General features: G+C 34.7%; 1 protein-coding gene across 1 annotated transcript in view; it reads right to left on the bottom strand.

Annotated features, from left to right (window-relative positions):
* The window catches only part of rbfox3b (RNA binding fox-1 homolog 3b), a 314,331-nt gene extending 311,646 nt beyond the window's left edge, over nucleotides 1-2,685 (bottom strand). The window contains exon 1 of the mRNA XM_051106644.1: nucleotides 2,660-2,685. The gene's annotated coding sequence lies outside the window, so the exon portion shown is untranslated. The remainder of the gene's footprint in view (nucleotides 1-2,659) is intronic.
* Between the last annotated feature and the right edge of the window lie 16,881 nt (nucleotides 2,686-19,566).

Below are 19,566 nucleotides of genomic sequence, written 5' to 3' on the forward strand. Positions count from 1 at the left end.
GCAGATCGTCACCGTCGTCCTAATCCCGTCTACGAACCCGGGCAATGGGCATGGCTCTCCACCCGAGATCTCCGGTTACGCCTACCCTGCAAGAAGCTCAGTCCTAGGTACGTGGGTCCCTTCAAGATCATTAAACAAATTACCCCAGTATCTTACCGTTTAGAACTACCTACTAACTATCGCATTTCTCCCACATTTCATGTCTCCCTGCTCAAGCCCGCTGGTGATCCGGAAGGAGAGAGGGACCAGGATGAGGTTGCGGCCAACCACGCCCCTCCCTTGATCATCAATGGCGAAGTGGCTTACCAGGTCCACGAAATCCTGGATTCCAGGCGCCGAGGTCGGGTAATTCAGTACCTCATTGATTGGGAGGGATATGGGCCTGAGGAAAGGTCCTGGGTAAACTCCCAGGACATCCTGGACCCAGCCCTCATTGAGGATTTCCACCGGGATCACCCTGAAAGACCAGCCCCCAGACCTCGCGGACGACCTCGGCGCCGTAATCGGCCTCGCTTCGGGAGCCGCTCGCAGGGGGGGGGGGGGCTCTGTCACGAGCCGCACCTCAGTGGCTCTCTCTGACCGTCACCAGCGGGAACCTTCGCCCGAGTTCTAATGTTCCTACCCGGACTCTTTTTACTCACGTACCTAGGACTGATCACCGCTCAGGTGTAGCTTGTTATCTCCCCTTTATAAACCAGCGGATCTAGCAGGGAGATCGCGAAGTCTTGTTTGCCCTGGCTACAATTCCGAGCGTTATTTCTGTCGTGTTTGATTTCTTGTTGACTACCTGGACTGTTTATTCTGTTACGTTTCCTGCCGCCAGCCCTGACCCTCTGCCCGTTTATCGACCTGAGCTTTTGCCTACCCTCCGTTGCACTGTTTGCTGTTTTCTTGACCACGCCTGCCTGTTTACGAATAAACTGCCTGCAAATGGATCCGACTGCCTCCGACTCTTCATCACAATGTCATAATTTCAACTTCTCATCTCATAATAATGACTGAACAAAGCATGATTTTTTCTTACGTGGCAGAAATGTGAAATTATGACAACAATCCATATCTAACGCTCTATAAGTTCCACAATGCGGAAAACATGGAATGGAATTACGGAATCCAGTCACACAAACGGAATTAACTGTATAAAGCGGAATGTCATAGATTTCGGCAAATTTTGTTCTCTGTGAATAACTGCCAATCAATTATGAAGTCTGCATGTTGCAGTTTCATCAACCACACAAACTCAATGACGCTTGTGGTGTTTTCACAGCATGAATACAGACAGGCCTACAGAATAAAGAACTTGGAAAAAATAAAACAGAATTTGATCAAATCAAATGGATTTTAAACAGGCCTTAGGTATCCAAGGAAACCATGTGATTTTGTGTTAATTTACATCAGCTGAAAGGTCACACGGTAGTCATGGAAAGTCACATATATCCAAAGGTCATGTGTTTTTACACCTTTTTAAACACGAGATGCTGCCAGACAAAATTAAAAACCACTAAAGCATTTTTTTTTCACTGTATGTACACAATAAGCAAATAAAATTTGTTTTGACCAAAATAAGCCGCCAACTGACTAGACTGTATGCTGAATGACTACACAAGACTAGATGGATGCTGATAGACTGCCAATGCGTTTCTCTCCCTCACACGCACAGCTCCATTTTCTGTGGACTGTGAGTCATGTAATCGAACCTGTCAGGCGTAATGGTGTGTTTTCGGAGCAGGTGAGTTACAGTGATCTTTCCTCTCTTCAGGAGTCTGCGTCTGAACCGAACGGCAGAGTCATACGTGCTTCACATGCACGTTACGCTGATCACAGCTGTCTGAACACACGGTGTGAAATGAATTTCATGGTCATGCGTTGTTGTGCACCACCATTGCGCTGCGGCACAGACTAACAGGAATGACTGACAGACAGAATTACATCCACATCACCGACTCTCATGAAACCTGTCAAGAACATGTCCAGGTCATATACACCCTAAAATATGAGGGAAAAAATCATATTTTCTATGGTCTGTTAGTGTCAGTGTTTTGTTTTGTTTTTTTCACCTTGCAGTAATGACAACTGGGGTAGTGTTTTTTTTTAATCATTTAAAATACATAAAAACATCACAGTCATAAACATGACAAAAAATAATGAGATTTAATTTATTAAAAACATACTTTCTTATTTCTTTGAAATTGAAATCTTTTATTATGGCCAATAGTGTGTGTTAACACATGTCAAAATTTAATTCCCCAAAAAATAATTATTTAAAAACAAACTAACAAATGACTCGTTAAAGGACTTGATCTCACATCGACCAAATCACGTTTTTCTTTAAATCTACTAATATTAGCCGGGCTGTGTGAAGTTTAAACATCATCTCAGTTTCCATAACAACAACTACTACACCTGCTCCACATCTGTCATTAAAACAGCATTATTACTAGTCAAGTGAGCACTACGAGAACTTACACAGACAGATGATGCTTCCCAATTTGCATGCTGTGAAAAATGAGTTTGAGACTAACGTTACTCCTGCCAAACACAAACACTTCCGGCGAGATAAGAGTAGCCCTATTGAGTTAGCCGGGCAGACAACTGTGGCTTTAATCGATTCGCATATAATCCTGGACTCGAGATATATAGAGATGGGATAAGAGGTTACCTGGTCAATGTGTGTAGCTTCGTGCTTTGATGGCGATGGTCCAGGTGTTGTACGTCGCTGTCTTGTGCACCTGACGCCGACTTGGCCGCGCCTCCGATTGCAGTACACGAAAGTCGCCGCTAAAATGATTATACAAAACATCCTAAACTAGTCGTCGTCAATGTGAAAATAAACATATCGTTACTTATAATATAAACTACATGTGGATGAAGCTGTCATCGGACTAAAACCTACGTTTTAAAAGATTCCGAGTCATTCGTTTGTAGCGCGTATCAAACTGCCAAAGTCACGTGATTTCAGTAAACGAGGCTTCGTAACGTCAAAAACCGTTTCGAAACGTTTCGAAATATCAGTGGTTTGCCGTCGTATTTTTTTTCTTCAAAATTTGGTATATGTGAATTTACTCATTATCCTGGCCTATAGAAAATTATGTATTCACAAATGTAAATGGGCTGTGAAAAAAAAAAAACTAATAAAAATTGCAAATAGGTCACTTACTGTACGCGTTAAAAGAAACAAAAAAAATCACAAAGCAAAAAAAAAATCTATTCTTTAAATAATTTATAATTATTTGTACTTGTTTACGGATACGTGATTGTTATTGCGTTCCATTTTCCATTTTATTTTTTATTGTTTTTTGTTTATTATGGTATTTGTTTTGAAGTAATGTATATGTTATTCCCCTTGTATGCTCTTTGTTCTAAAAACTGAGATTAAAACAAAAATCAGTGCCGAACCACTGAACCAACGTCTATGGTTTTTACCTGATCTCGGATCATTTTCATCAGTTTGAAGATATTTTTAACGAGACATTTGTGTAATTAAAAGGTAAGAAGTTGTTAATAGTCTCCACATCTCCTCAAAAACCGCATATTATATTATATATTATATAGTATTTTATTATTATTACATTTAATGTATTATACTTACAATAAAACATTTGCAATGGGTTTTAAAAGTTGTTTTTATGCATGTTTTAGCCTAGGTTTTTGTTGCATTCACACACTTTTGAACAGCAGGTTTCACTAGCGTGTGGTGTTTCGAGCGCTTCAAAACAGTGAATCATTTTGCGAAGCAATTGGTTCAGTTGATTCGAAGCTTAGAAAAGGTTCGTTTCTCCCATCACTAGTTCAAAGGAGTCATTTATGTGTGAGTCAGACTACGCTGCTTTCACTGTATATTTGATTCACTCTCACGAATATGTTCATAAGAGCCATTTATTCTTGAACTGGTCCTTAGCTGATTTAAGCTGGTCCTGGACCAACACATGACCAGCTAAGGACCAGCATAAACCAGCTAAAACCAGCACCCCAGCGTCAGAACCTACCTAACCAGCATATGCTTTTTTAAACAGGGATAAGGTGTAACAATGCGCATGCCCGAGAACTTCTAAGACTTGATGAGCGTGCAAAATTTTGTCAGATACCACAACGAACAGGACATAATGTCACATTATGTTGTTTCAGTTTTTAGTTTGGTTTAATAATTATAATGAACCATTGAAATATTGGAGCAATTTGCCAGCTCTGCTGCCATTCTGGATTGCATGAAGAAAAAGATACAGGAGAGGAAAGCTCAACACTCCTCCTCAGTTTAAAGAAAAAAAAAATGTTATTTTCACCGAAAGTCATTTTTGCTTATTAGTATGGTTGAATTGGATCATCGAAGGTCAGCAGCAAATACACTGGTTAATAAAATAGGATTATTACCCAACAAACATGAGACGTCCGCCCGACGTGCAGATCATGTCTATATCGCGTCGGTCGGTCCAGGACCATATTTGTACTTCTACACGACGTTCAAATCCAGTACGGTATCTGGACGTCGGACTACAACGTCCCTTGGACGTAGATATGCAGTTCAAAATTTGAACGTCTGTAAAGGGGTTTTCCTGGACGTCTGTAGAACGTACAGAACAGGTTCAGGAAATCGACTTTTTATACAAATAAACATGACAAAGTTCTGACTTAAAAAAATGTAAATATCACGTGTATTTTTATAAAACATTTAGGTGTTAAAACAGCGTAATATTTATATGTATAAAAACATCATGACAGTACCATAATGCGGCCATTAAATTATTTTATTAATATTATTCATTTTTTTATGTGTAGTTTTTTACCTATTTTTCACTGGGACATTGACAGAAACAGCCGCTTACATCTATGTGTGATTAAGTTAAGTTAAAGTTTAAGTTAAACAGATGTAAAGAGATTTAAATATAATAGATAAATAGATTTAAATATTTAATAATAATACAGAATATTATATTATTGTTTATTGTATATCTTAATAATAATACTAATAATAATAATAATAATAATATATTTAATAAATCAATTTAAATTTAATTTAATAAATAGATCTCTATTTAAACGTGCGCTCGCGTGAGGGGCATTAACGTATTGACGTAAACGTGATGGCGCAAGCAGCCGCGAAGACGGAAGGTACTGATATTGTGTATTACCAAAGACTGAAGATATAACCACCACGATAGATCCGTCGTGTAATTTATTTAATTCTACGTTAAGGACACTTTATAAAACCTACATAGGATGGGACCCAACTTGACCAACGAACAGCCTTCACAACGCAATGCAGCAATTTTGAAATTTAAACAGTAACGGTCTCTAACGGTCATCTGAGAGACGGACGGGTGCTAAGACGAAGGTAAGCGATATAAATGTACCTTTATTCGTCGTTTTGTCAATCTAATGTTAAATTTCACTTTAGATGTATTTTGTTCTGTGTTATGACGATTTCAAATTCAACTTTTTGTAATTTTTATATCTTCTTGTTGGTTAATTTGTACGTAAAGTGGTCAGTGAAGTTACAGTCTGAGGTAAATTTATGTTGATCCCTTTTAATTGTCTAAATTAGTCACTAAAATACGTAACTTCACAATAATGTAAGATTTTCAAAACTTTATCTTGTGTTAAGTGTGTGTTCTTGTAGTAAAATAGACTTTCACTAAATTCACTAAAGACTAAATATCAGTCTGGCAGTATTTTCTGATCATATGTTTACCAAAGTGGTCATAATGAGCATTGTGAAGCCCTATTTGTAGTTATAATAATAATAATAATAATAATAATAATAATAATCGTTTATATTTCAATTTTGTTTTCAGGGCAGTTTGTGAAGATGAGATGTTTTGTCAACCTGGACAGAAGTTCCACCTGCCACACCAGACTCTCTGCTGAATATATGACCACTAGCACATGGGTTTTTGGAGCCAGGGACCTCTTGCAGGGAAGAAGATTTTCCAAGGACCCCCTCATAAATATAACAGTGTTTAAGGCTAAAGTTAATGTGGATAGGAGTATAATGAACATAATATAATTGTTTTATTGGTGCAAATGGTCCCTATTTTATATGAACTGTTTAATAATACACCACAATATAGGCCTAATTTACCATATTTTCCAGACAGTTACACCAGGTCAGGAAAAAAACATGCATAAGTTGCATTGGTGTATAAGGCACATTTTACTGTTACTTTCAGAAATAAGGTAAATACTGATAAATAAAACAAATGTTAATAAACTTAACAAACATTATAAACAATGTAAACATGTAATTTACTTTTCCTCATTCCAATCATTTAAATTAATTGGCATTCAGAACATATATATATATATATATATATATATATATATATTAGGGGTGTGATGAGACACTTATCCCACGAGACTACATGAGACTGGGTTCATGAGAACGAGACAAGAATTTTAAACTTTTCTTAAGAAATCCTCAATGATTAAATATATAGGGAAAATAGTCTTTTATTCAACTGAAAAAGACAAAATGCAAAAAAAAAAAAATTAGGTGTATTTTGAACTTTATGAAATTAAACTTCCATTTTAATGGAATTATATGCAGTAATAAACAACATTTAAACAGGAGCTTCACGATTCTGGATAAATTGCAAATCCCAGTTGTTTTTAATAAATTGGAGATCACGATTCTGGAGAAAAAAGATTAGAAAACTAAACAAAATAACAATTTACTAGTGGTTTTGACAAACTGTTCATTGCTTAAGTCTTTTAAAAACATATTCATTTGAACAAAATAAAAAATACTTGCTTTGACTATTGAAATCTCTTGAATGAATGATTCAATGACATACTTTTTTTTTAAACGGGTAGTTGTCGCCACCTCCTGGCGGAAGTGGATAAGCGTTACTATACATACAAGATAGTTTCGTTTTGATCGCTACTGTAGACAATAAGTGTTTATACCCAAACTATAAACTTTAATCCCAGTACTTCTGTTACCTAAATGTCTGTTACACAGAAATAATGTTTATAATGTGGTTGAAAAGACTGTTTGTGTTGCTCTTTCTGCATTCACATTTACCTTCTGATTCATTAACATGGGCATCGACAAAACGAGCCATTCATTACAAGCAATATTTATTTTAAATTAAGCCTATCTCAAACTTATTTAATATGATACTGAAACTGCTAAACTATTTTTAGTATGTACAGAAGGTTTTAAACTTCTCTTGTGTCAGAATTAGACCTTTTTTCCCCCAGCTCAGCTCCAAAAGGTGAACATGTATGTTTTGTATGTTATTTGTTACAGTTGTTATCCACTGAAAATACGTCCACAATGACCAGATCTAAACTAAATTTTAACCTTCTAGAGACGTCCTGTGAATGTCAATATTAGACGTCCATAAGACGTCGAAAAAAGACGTTGTAAAAACTTTCATTCTGGCTCTTCAGGGGACGTCATTTCAACGTCCGACAAAGACGTTGAAATGACGTCGTTTGGACGTAGTTTTACTCATTCATTACAATTAATATTTATTTTAAATTAAATTTTAAATAAATGTTTTCATGGTTTTTGTACACTGTGTCTGTAAGTTTATTTACAAGTACAAATAAAAATTATAATAAAATAAACATGATTTTTACTTGAATGCAGCCTAAGAGTGTATATATTATGTCCAGAAACAGTATAAATGACATCTAAATGAGACTGCAGTTGACCTTATAAGACGTTGAAAATACGTCCATAATGACCAGATCTGAACTAAATTTTAACCTTCTAGAGACGACCTGTGAACGTCAATATTGGACGTCCAGAAGACGTCATGAAAAGACGTTGTAAAAACTTTCATTCTGGCTCTTCAGGGGACGTCATTTCAACGTCCGACAAAGACGTTGAAATGACGTCGTTTGGACGTACTTTTGCTCAGTGGGTAGGGATTATTATTATTGTTTTAATGTATTTTATTGCAGGTTTGCATCTTATTTTAAGTTTGCATTTCACTATTTTTATTCAGTTTGAGGAATAATTAATCTGATTTTTGTGCAAGTGAGATGAGTAAATGCATGTTCACATTTATTTAAAAGTCCTAAATGAAAGCGATGCGTTACTTTAGAAGTTTACTAGAAAAAAAGCGTTCCCATATTGTAGCCCAGGTATTGAACTCAAAGCAACACGCTTTTACAAACGATTATTTTAACAGAGAAATTCGTTCTGTTCGGTTTTGGCGTGAATGAAGGCCAAACTTTATTACTAAATAAAACAATCGAACAAAAACCCGCCCGGAGTTAGAGTGGCATTCTCCCTCTCTCTTGCTGGAGTGAAACTTTGCTTTTAAAAGCCCTACGAAACGCAGCCATTTTTCAAAGCGAGCCCAACTCCGAGTGACCAGCGCTGGAGGATATATCGGCAGGACGTTCCCCCAGCTAATGTCATCGAAGTGATAACGGAAAGCTCGGTAACGAAGAGCGCGGCGTTTAATGAATGGTGCCCTGTGCGCGGGCGGGGGGTGTTGGAGCCCTTGATCACAGGCAGCGCGCTTGTTTTTTCTCCCAGCGGGCGTCATGGCAACCTGCCGATGAGTAAAGGTGCCCTCTCTGATCGAGAGAGAGAGACAGAGGTGATGTCGTTATTGTTTCCAGTGTGAGACCATCATTTGAAATCATTAGTGACGGGGTCAGCGCTGACAGACCCCGTGCTCGGTTCACCTTGAGTGGGAGAGAGCGAGAGGGACCCTGGTGACCAGGAAGGGCGGACGGCGGGGGGAAATGGATTTTTTACCGCCTCGATCTCGCGCGCGCTCCCATCTCTCTTTTTCGTATTCCGCTCAGTGGGCGCCCGGGGGGCTGTAACCCTGAGAATCGGCGTTACGAGCTCCAAAGTCACCATTAATATAAAGCACTGGGGCGTATCCTAACCCCGACACCGCGCCAGCCTCTAGGGTTTCCTGCGGGACGGGGGAAAAAACCGCGAGCTTTGCTGAAATCCCTCAGACAAACTTTTAAAAAGTGACCTCTGCTCAAAGTCAGTCTGTCAGCGTTGCTTCTCAAGTGTGATGTGCTGGAGCTTGAAAAGACGCGTCTCCTCCTTTGTTTTTGCAAAAGTTTGATGTTTGATGGCGGTAGTTGCCAGACTGCTAATGTTCTGCGTTTCCAATTCGCCGAGTTCATACGCAATGAGAAAAACTTTATTTGACAGCATTATTTCAAGTGCAATGTCACAATAGAGGGTTTGCACTTAAAGGAGAAGTCCACTTCCAGAACAACAATTTACAAATAATTTACTTACCCCCTTGTCATCCAAGATGTTCTTGTCTTTCTTTCTTTGGTCGTAAAGATATTGTTTTTTGACTGTCCCGAGTTTGAACTTCCGAAATAGTTTAAATGCGGCTTTAAACGATCCCAAATGCGGTTGTAAACGATCCCAGCCGAGGAAGAAGGGTCTTATCTATCTTGTCTATTTTTTTTTTTTTTTTTTAATGAATATAACCGATTGTTTTGCTAGATAAGACCCTTCTTCCTTGTCTGCACTGTAAAATCCAATAGTACTTTCAAGCGAGTAAAACAGTTTACTTACTACTTTGAGTGACGCTTACTTAAAATATTCAAGTAGCTACAAAGGAACCAATGACATTAATAAACCAGTGAGAGGCAGCAGTGCACAAATATGTTGCTAATTTGCAAAATAACAACAGAAGAAGAAGAAAAGATTTTTTTTTTGAGGTGGCAATTGTTAATCTGCAGTTATTTTTCACTAGTTACCTTCACTCATTTCCCAATGTCATCTTGAATGTTGTTTCTATACAACTATATATTTGAGAGAACATCAAATAAGCTGACTTCATAAATTAATGTTGATTTTCGTAAAATGTTGTTTGTGTATCTTATTTTATTTTTTATTTTATTTTATTTTTTTTTTACTTACCATTATAGTGATTAATGTTCCGTTTGGTTGGGCACTTGGAACTTTGCTTTTCTTGTAATAATTTTCTTTCTATTGATGTAGCAATACAACATGAAGTCATAGTTTTTGATTTGAAGGGAAAAAGTAATAAGTACGTTGCTCTTAGAAGGTAACCTTCTAGTTCTAATGTTTTGAGTAGCTATATCTTTTAATTCTTTAGCTAATGTGTTTTTTTTTTTATATTTATTAATGATCTTTTGCAATTTTATTGTTCTTCATAAACACCTTGAGAAACTTCATTGGGTTGAGATAGTATTTGTGGTAATGTGCTCAAGTCACAGACTTCAACATTCAGCACATGAATCACAACAATGGTAACAATGCAATTTTAGTTATTTTTATTAATTGTGACAATAACCATTATATTATTTTATTTTCTCTTTTTGTTGTGTTACTACTGACACAAGTCAGTAAATAAAATTAGCAAATAAAAACAACAACAGTAAAACAAACCAACTGCATAATTTATTCATGCCGCAATGCACTCTGGGAGTCAGTGAGTAGCTATACTAAGTCAAGTGTAAGCCTAAAGTAAATGATTAAGTACCCCCTACAGTTCTTTTTTAGTTACTAGAGCTCTCGTGTAAGTAAACTATACTAACTAAGCATTTGTCACTACAACATACTATTACTATTTCACTTTACTTAGTTTTTTTAAGGCAATCGGTTTGCATGCTTTTTTAAAGTAAGCCCAACTAATTAGATTTTACAGTGTGGGATCATTTACACCCGCATTTGGGATCGTTTGAAGCCGCATTTAAACTGTATTTTGGAAATTCAAACTTATATGGGGAAAAATGCTGAAATGTCTTCCTAAAAAAACAATTTCTTTACGACTGAAAGACATGAACATCTTTGATGACAAGGGGGTGAGTGCATTATTTGTAAACTGTTGTTCTGGAAGTGGAGTTCTCCTTTAAGTAACGATTTGGTCAGTTAACCGGATACACGGCCATATCGGCGATACTCGGAAGTATACAAGCACGGTAAATGTTCTACTGAATACTTTGTTCTGTTAATTTCTGCTGTCTAAACCACAGGAAAAAACGTGTGGAAACTGTTAAATCATATAGAGAAGGACTTAGTAGGCAAAAAGGGATGCAATATTTTGACAAACTTAAGTTAATAGGTGGTAAAGATACATACGAGTAGTATTAATTAAGATATTAGCCTTATTTCACCAGCCTGACTGAAATGATAAGAAAGAACACAAATGTTGTCAAGATTCTTGCTCTGGAAATCCTGGTTCAGTTTGCCTAACAACAAACACATATTCCTCAGACAGTTTTTTGCACTCTTCTCTTTGATTTGTTATAACTTTTGTCAGTCTATAGTACTCCAAATGGTTTTGAGGGTCAGATTAGTACAGCCCAAAACATGACAATAATTGACCATTTTCAAATGCAAAATATACAATTTTCTTTTGGTTCAGTCGCATTGTTTATGTTCAGCGCCACCAATATGGCCGACTGATGATGTGTCATGAAAACACTTTATAAACACACAAGACCGCATTAATGGAACAATGCTAGCAACACCTCAATAGTGTAAACTGCAAAAACTATGCTAATATGAAAATAAACGTGATTGTGTAGCTTATAATATTTATTAGACACTGTTTATTAATAGCCCACTCCCACCTCTGGGCTACTTGATTCTGCTTAGTCAATATTCTGTGGTTAAATATTTGTATATAATGATGCTAAACTGTAGCATTAGTTAACATGAGCTGTTCTAATCACTCCAAATCTTTTCTCTCATCTAATCATATAATTTCACATAAAATCGAATCAATATAAAACCATAATAAATAACATAATTAATCAAATAAGCCATCATTGGTTACCAGGAACATGCATTAATGAAATAGTCAATTTTGATTTATGTTGACTTCAAGGCAGTACTGGTCAATTTTGCGATTTTGGACTGTTTCACTTTCACAGCATGTCATCTTTCAGAATAGTGGAAAGAAAACATCTTAAATACATGTTTAAGTGTTTATTTTATAACACTTTGTCTGTTTGCATCTATACAGTTACATCAGTGTTCGAACTGAGGGGGGCTGGGGAGGTCCCGGACCTCCCATAAGCATTAAGGGACCCCCCATAACACCCCCCAAAAATATACTTGGGGGGTCCCCTATTTTTTCAATAAAATATAAAACTTAAAACATAAAACTAGTGCAAATTAAATGAAAAGACTGCTGTATTAAATTTAGACCTGCTCACGTTAATCATATTTTATTTTTACGCGTTTTTACAGCGTTGCGCTTTATAACCAATCACACACGACTCTGTTGAGTTTAGAATGCAGTGGCCAATCAGAGGCGTCCAGAACAGTCACCTAAAACCTGGAGTGTTGTTCAGATTGAACTCGCGAATTCCCTCATCATAAACAACGAAGTGCAGATGTACGAACTATGTAAGTAGTACATATTTATCATACAGAGTATGATAAATACAATTATTTTAAAAAATGAAGCGGTAGTTTAAATGTGGAATTACAACCGCCAGTAGGTGTCAGCAAATCACTGTTAATAAGTGAGTCATTGCGATTGAACCGAATCATTTAAACGGTTGATTCATTAAGGAACGAGCCACCGCAAAACAGTGCAGTGGCTGTGTTTGGAATGATTTTTGTTGGCGAAATATCCCATTCATGATTTTTGCAAAAAAAAAAAAAAAAAAAAAGGCACTCTTCGTGTGACATTGATTAACTACATGAAATTATATAAATATACATTTTCTGCCCCCATATCCTGAATTTTGGGAAAATGCATTTTATTAGACTGAATCATGCAGCGAAAGAACGCACTCTAAATGAGCACAGTAAGTCTAGCTAGTGTTTAAACACTCATAACTCCTCTTATAATCAATGAAGTCCTTAATGAATGATCTTTAATGATCCTTAATGATCGTTCCTTAATGAATCAACCGTTTAAATGATTCGGTTCAATCGCAATGACTCACTTATTAACAGTGATTTGCTGACACCTACTGGCGGTTGTAATTCCACATTTAAACTACCGCTTCATTTTTGAAAATAATTGTAAATATCAGCATTCAACGTTTTAGCATTAAAATATTAAAACATTTTTCATGCATTTGTATCTGCAGGTTAAATGCATTCATGTCCTGCATGAAACAGTGGGTAAATACATCTAAATGCCAATTCAGATGCAGTGTTTGTGTTTCCTCTATATTGAAAAGATGAATTTTGTGTGATAACAGCCTAAAATGTCTTATTATTCTAAGTGACTTTATTGATTAAATATAAGAATGTGACATAAACGATAATGCACACATAATGGTGGTAACACTGAGTTGCATCTTTAAAAACGTTTTCTCAAAATGTGTCAAAAATGTAGTGATGGCAAGTTCGGATCATTTTACCGACTCGGACCTTTGAGTCTCGTTCAGGAAAATCAACGAATCTTTTTTCGAGTCATTTTGTTCATTTTAGCAAAATCTAATCAAAATGTTACGTGTTACTTCCCTAACACATCTACTGCTTACACAAACGTTGATCGCACTACAAACAAGACAAAACTATAATGCTATAAGAAACAGAAAAGATTAATTCATTGTTAACCAATGCATTGTGAGCCGGAAAAAGAATTGATTAGTTCATCTCTCGAGTCTTCGGGTTCGAATCGTTCGTTCATCACGTGACAGCCCCATAAGATGAACGAACGAATCCAAAAACCCGCAGACTCGAAACATGTGAACTAATTCCAGTACAGAACCTAATAGGATGTTGCGCATGCGTGACTTAACGAATCACTCCTCGAGAAGACTCGTTCGTCCCGAGTCCTGAGTTCAAAATGAACGAATCATTTAAGAACGACTCATCACTACAAAAACCTCCACTTCAACAGCACTTTTTATACTAAAGCAGAACTTTTTATTCTAAAGTTTTTTACAGAGGGTTTTATTCACATATCCTTTGCCTGGTTTTATTCATGAAAACATGATAAAAATGTCTTTATTTTTGATCATTTACAGTATTTTCTGATTTATGGAGTAATGAAAACAGATATCAAAACTGCCTCTATAAAAAAAACTTGTAACTCTAATATGTCTGCAAAATCAAACAAGAATTTTGATCGTGGCTTTATCCAATGTGCAAGTTTTGGAAGTGTATACAAATTAATGTTTTTAATTAGATAATCTAAAAATCTAAAAACTTACTTAAAATTAGCATTTCTAAAAGTCTTACTATGATGAACTATTCATTATGATGATATCTATGATGATATCTGGTGTTCATCTGTGGTGTGTCTCATTTGATCAATAACATCTGCATATCTAATCCAATGAAATATTGTGGAAAGAGCAGCAAATCCCGCACATCTGTTTATTCTGCAAATGTCCTTATAACTTTCTGTGGAACTTCTTGTCTGTTCCTCTCTGACCCAGAGATGTTTGGTCAGCTTCTGTCTGCCGTCTCCTAGACCCAGAGCACCTCTCATCCTGTGTGAGTGTTTGATAACCTTGAGAGACAAAGAAAGGCCTCAGACAGCAGCAGGAGGAACTCTTTGACTGAATTTTCGCCTTTTGCCAAGAGAAAAACACGTGAAATGAAAGGGCCGACATCTCTGAACACCTTGTGACCTGTTAAACAAAAATCATGATGCAATTATCACACAAGCTCGTGAAAAGCTCAAGAACTTGAAGAAATAAAGTGATTGAAAATAGTTCACCCAAAAATGAAATTTGCTGAAAATGTACCCACCCTCAGCTGGTAAAAACATCACAATAATCCACAAGCAATCCACACCACTCCAGTCCATCAGTTAACATCTTGTGAAGGGAAAAGCTGCATGTCTGTACGAAACAAATCCATCCTTAAGACGTTTTTAACTTAAAATACTCGCTTTCGACTGAAATTTTAGTCCATAATCCATGATAATGCTTCCTCCAGTGAAAAAGTCACTGGAGTTAAAGTGTCTGGTTAAAGTTAAAACATCTTAATGATGGATTGTTTCTTACAAACACGCAGATTTTCACTTCATAAGATGTAAATTGTTGGACTGGAGTGGTGTGGATTACTTGTGAATTTTTGTGATGTTTTCATCAGCTGTTTGGATTCTTTCTGACGGCACCCATTCACTGCAGAGGATCCATTGGTGAGCAAGTGATGTGATGCTATTTTTCCAAATGTGATGAAAAAACAAACTGATCTACACCTTGGATGGCCTGAGAGTGAGTACATTTTCAACAAATTGAATTTTTGGATGAACTATACCTTTAATAATCTGTATTAAAGATGCAAATGACAAAAAAGTAAATAAAGAGCTTTTATCTTCAATTCCCCTTATGGAGAGCATCTCCAAAAGCAGTGTTTTTCAGTCAGATAAAGCAGCTTTTCAAAGCGCAGCAGGACTCAAGGTCAGCGGCAAAGGCAGAGCTGGGAGAAATGACTGCGAGGATGTGCCCGCCGGGAAAACTCATCTGAGCGCTTGTTGTTCTTCATTGTAGATCCCGAAGGGAAAAAGCGAGCAGAAAACACTCTCTCTCTGGACTGAACATGTGCTCTTTATCCTGACACTGTGACTTTATTGAAAGCCTTTGAAATACGCTTTCTTCTGCTAATAAAGGAGCACAATACCAAAACACGGCGGTGGGATTGTGTGCATTCACAAAGCGTGACGTGGAAAATAGAACAGTTAGCGGGATATTGTGGGACTGAACCTCATAACAGTTTATTGGGCACACTGAGTGTTGTTTTCATTGTTTTTATGTTAGAAAGTGCTGAATGCTGCTTAATTACTCACCGGTGGAAACCTGAACGCAAGTGTTTTGTTTCTAACAAAAACTGAGACCAGACACATTTTTTAAACAAGTTTGTAAATGCAAGTGCTTGGCCAACAATTTGCAAGCATGGTTTAGTGAAACATACTCTACACACCCATATATATATATATATATATATATATATGCAAAAATATTTTCTTGCCATTTTTAAAATATGTTTCCAAAATAATAATAATAATAATAATAATACATTCTCATTTGAGATATATACATTTTACATTTAAATGTTCACTGTTTACATCATATATTTATATATATTTTACATGTGAATGTAAAAGATATATTTTAAAATTTAAAAATATGTATTTCATCTCACCCCTCCCCCCCCCTTATATTTAAGTAATACGTTATATTACTTAAATATAAGTAATATAACTTACATTTAAGTTATATTACTTTTGGACAGCTTTTTATAATTTAATTTAATTTAATTTAATTTTTTGCCCTGTAGGAATTAATTTTGAAATATATTTTGGTATATGAAGATTAAAACTATATATATGTATGTATATATATATATATATATATATATATATATATATATTAAAATATATTCCATTTAGCTTCATTGTTTACAACATATATTTATCAAATATTCTAACAGCATATATTTAAGTTCTATTACTTCTGGACCGTTTTATTTTATTTTATTTTATTTTATATATATATTTTTCTCTATAGGAATTTATTTTGAAATATATTTTGGTATATGAAGGTTAAAACTACATATATATTATATTTTTTTACAACATATATTTTTCATATATTTTTATGTTTTGGCAAGAAAAAAAATTAAATATTTTAACCGTATATAAATGCATATGTGAACATTTGGTCAACAAATTGAAAACATATGGTCCTCTTGAACATGCATTACGTTGATCGAATGCTGAAAATGTGATGTGTACGTGTACTGCATCTTGATTCGAAGCATGACTTTTAATGCATCAACTAAGTTAAAACTACACCTGAAACTGTGCTAGAAGCATTTGCAATCACAGACTTACATATGCATCAGGCCTAAAACCTCATGAGATTATGTTTTATTATTTTGCTAAGATACCAATTCAAAATCACATAATGCATAGAAATTATGCTTTTCTGAGGCACTAATATTAGACTTATTCATTTGCTATAATCTTTTGGTTGCAAATTTCAAATAAAAGGATAAAACACTAAAATAAAGCTTATGCAAAAAAAGGCATTACATGGTTATTTAATATATTAGCCATTTTTCAATTGCATTTCCAGCAAAATTAACTGTAATGTTAAATATATGTGGTTATCCAGAAATAAAATGAGTGATACCGGTCGTGATTTTGTTCATGCGGCCCACCTACGTCCTCGAGGAACCTCTGTGCTCTCTGTACGATCCTCTGAAGACACATTTCCTGAATGCTGCATCGTCCTTGTCCTGGAAAGAACAATAAACTTAATGTCACCAGACACTCTTGAAACCAGAGAAAAGAATCATGGGACATTTTTTTCTGTCTTTTATGTGTCTCTCACCGCATGTGTGTGTCCTTGATGTCCATCTGTAGCTCAGACTCATCACACGCTCTTTTTAAATCCTCCGTTCAGCTTTTTGCCTTTAAACGTCTCTTGAGATCCGAGTCCTTGGTTGAGAAACAAAGCTGCCGGAGTCTCTGCGGATGCAATAGACGGTCTGATGAAGAGCGCTTCTCTTTACGAAAACAGAAAATGACATCTCCTGACTGTCTGTGCCTTTGTAACTTCACTGTCAGCTCCGTCAGAGGTCTTTCAGAAACATCCATCACGCTGAAATAAAACATTCCTGCTGTCATGCATCACCTTCCCCTGTTGTTTATTCTCCAACGCTTTTTCATTGTGAATTTGAGGCCTGAAATATACTCGACGCAAGTGACTGAACGCAAACGCTTCTGGCTACGCAAGCTTGCTTTCACTGTGCTGTGACACATGTCATAATGCAATTCATAACACGACAAATCTCACTGAATTCAGTACAAGTGTACTATTCTTAATATTCCTGCCATATATATATTTACAGTATATAATATAAAAGTACACAAGGACACATTCAATTGATCAAAAGTGACAGTAAAGACGTTTATATGTTAAAAAAGATTTCTATTTTAAATAAATGCTATTCTTTTGAACTTTCTATTCATCAAAGAACCCTGAAAAATACAAAATAAATATATCTCAGTTTCCATAAAAGTATAAAGCAGCACAACTGTTTTCAACATAAGCATAAACTGTTTTCAACATTCAACATAATAATCAGAAATGTCTTTTGAGCAGCAAATCAGCATATTAGAATGATTTCTGAAAGATCATGTGACACTGAAGACTGGAGTAATGATGCTGAAAATTCAGCTTTGATCACAAGAATAAACTGCATTTTGCAATATATTCACATAGAAAATGGTTATTTGAATTTGCAATAATTTTTCCACAATATTTCAGTTTTTAGTGTATTTTTTGATCCAAAAAAATGCAGCCATGGTGAGCAGAAGAGACTTAAAAAAATATTGTGACAATATAAAAAACGTGTAACTTTTGAATGGCAGAGAAGATAAATATTTTGCAAAATAAGCAAGTTTTAATTGTCAACTAAAATAAAACCATAAAAGCCTTTTTATTTTATTTTAGTATGTTTATATATATATATATATATATATATATATATATATACAATTTAAATTTATAAAAAAGAAATACATTTCAGTGTCACTATTTATAAATTAAAATTTAAATAAATTTATAAATATATATACATATATACATATACATATATATATATATATATATATATATATATATATATATACACACATACATACATACATACATACATATATATATATATATATATATTATACATTTTATTCAAAAATTATATTTATTTATGAAAATTAGATTTTAACATATATTCACATAGAAAAGAGGTATTTGAAATAAACTGTAATAATTTCACCATATTTACTGTATTTTTGATCGAATAAAAGCATCCATGGTGAGCAGAGGAGACTTAAAAAATATTGTGAAAATATTTTTTAAAAAATTATTTTTGAACGGTAGAGAAGATACATATATATTTTTCAATCAAAGCAAGTTTTTCTTGTTAACTAAAATAAAACATATTAAAACATGTTTTATTATATGAAATAAACATTAAAAATGAAATAAAATATAAAGAAAATATCAAAATAAAATAATAAAAAATGTTTCAAAAGATACACATTTACAGGTACAATAAATAAATTATTTTAAAAACAATTTATATATATATATATATATTACAAACTATAAAAATAACAAAATATGAACATTTTACTTGTTTTTGCTTGAAGTACTAAAATAACTAAAATTAAATAAACCAAATATAAAAACTAATACAAATGGAAAAAAAAAAAAAAAAAAAGAATATATATATATATATATATATATATATATTTTTTTTTTTTTTTTTTTTTTTTTTTTTTTTTTTTTTTTATTTAAAAATTAAATTTTAAATTTTAAGAAATTAAAATTAAAACAGTAAATATTAAATACAGTTGTATATTAATGTTAAAATAACACTGATGTTAAGTAAATAATGCAAGAAAAAAAGCAGCTTAATGGCTAGTAAAATGTGTTGACAGTTTGTAAATGTAGTTATTCACTGGCAGGTGCAATAATGTCCTGATGTTTTAGTGTCATGTTTTCTCTCTGTGCTGCTGGAGGTCGTTCTTTACTCATGACCCTCGTGTAAACAGATCGATTCTTACCTGTTTTCCTCCCTGTTGACTCTACCTGAGCAGATCCTAAAATAAACTCCTCCTTCACCTCTCTCTCACACAGGCGCACGTATACACGACTGGCACGGCT

This window comes from Labeo rohita, chromosome 3 (genome assembly GCF_022985175.1).
Source record: "Labeo rohita strain BAU-BD-2019 chromosome 3, IGBB_LRoh.1.0, whole genome shotgun sequence".
Lineage (NCBI taxonomy): Eukaryota > Metazoa > Chordata > Actinopteri > Cypriniformes > Cyprinidae > Labeo > Labeo rohita.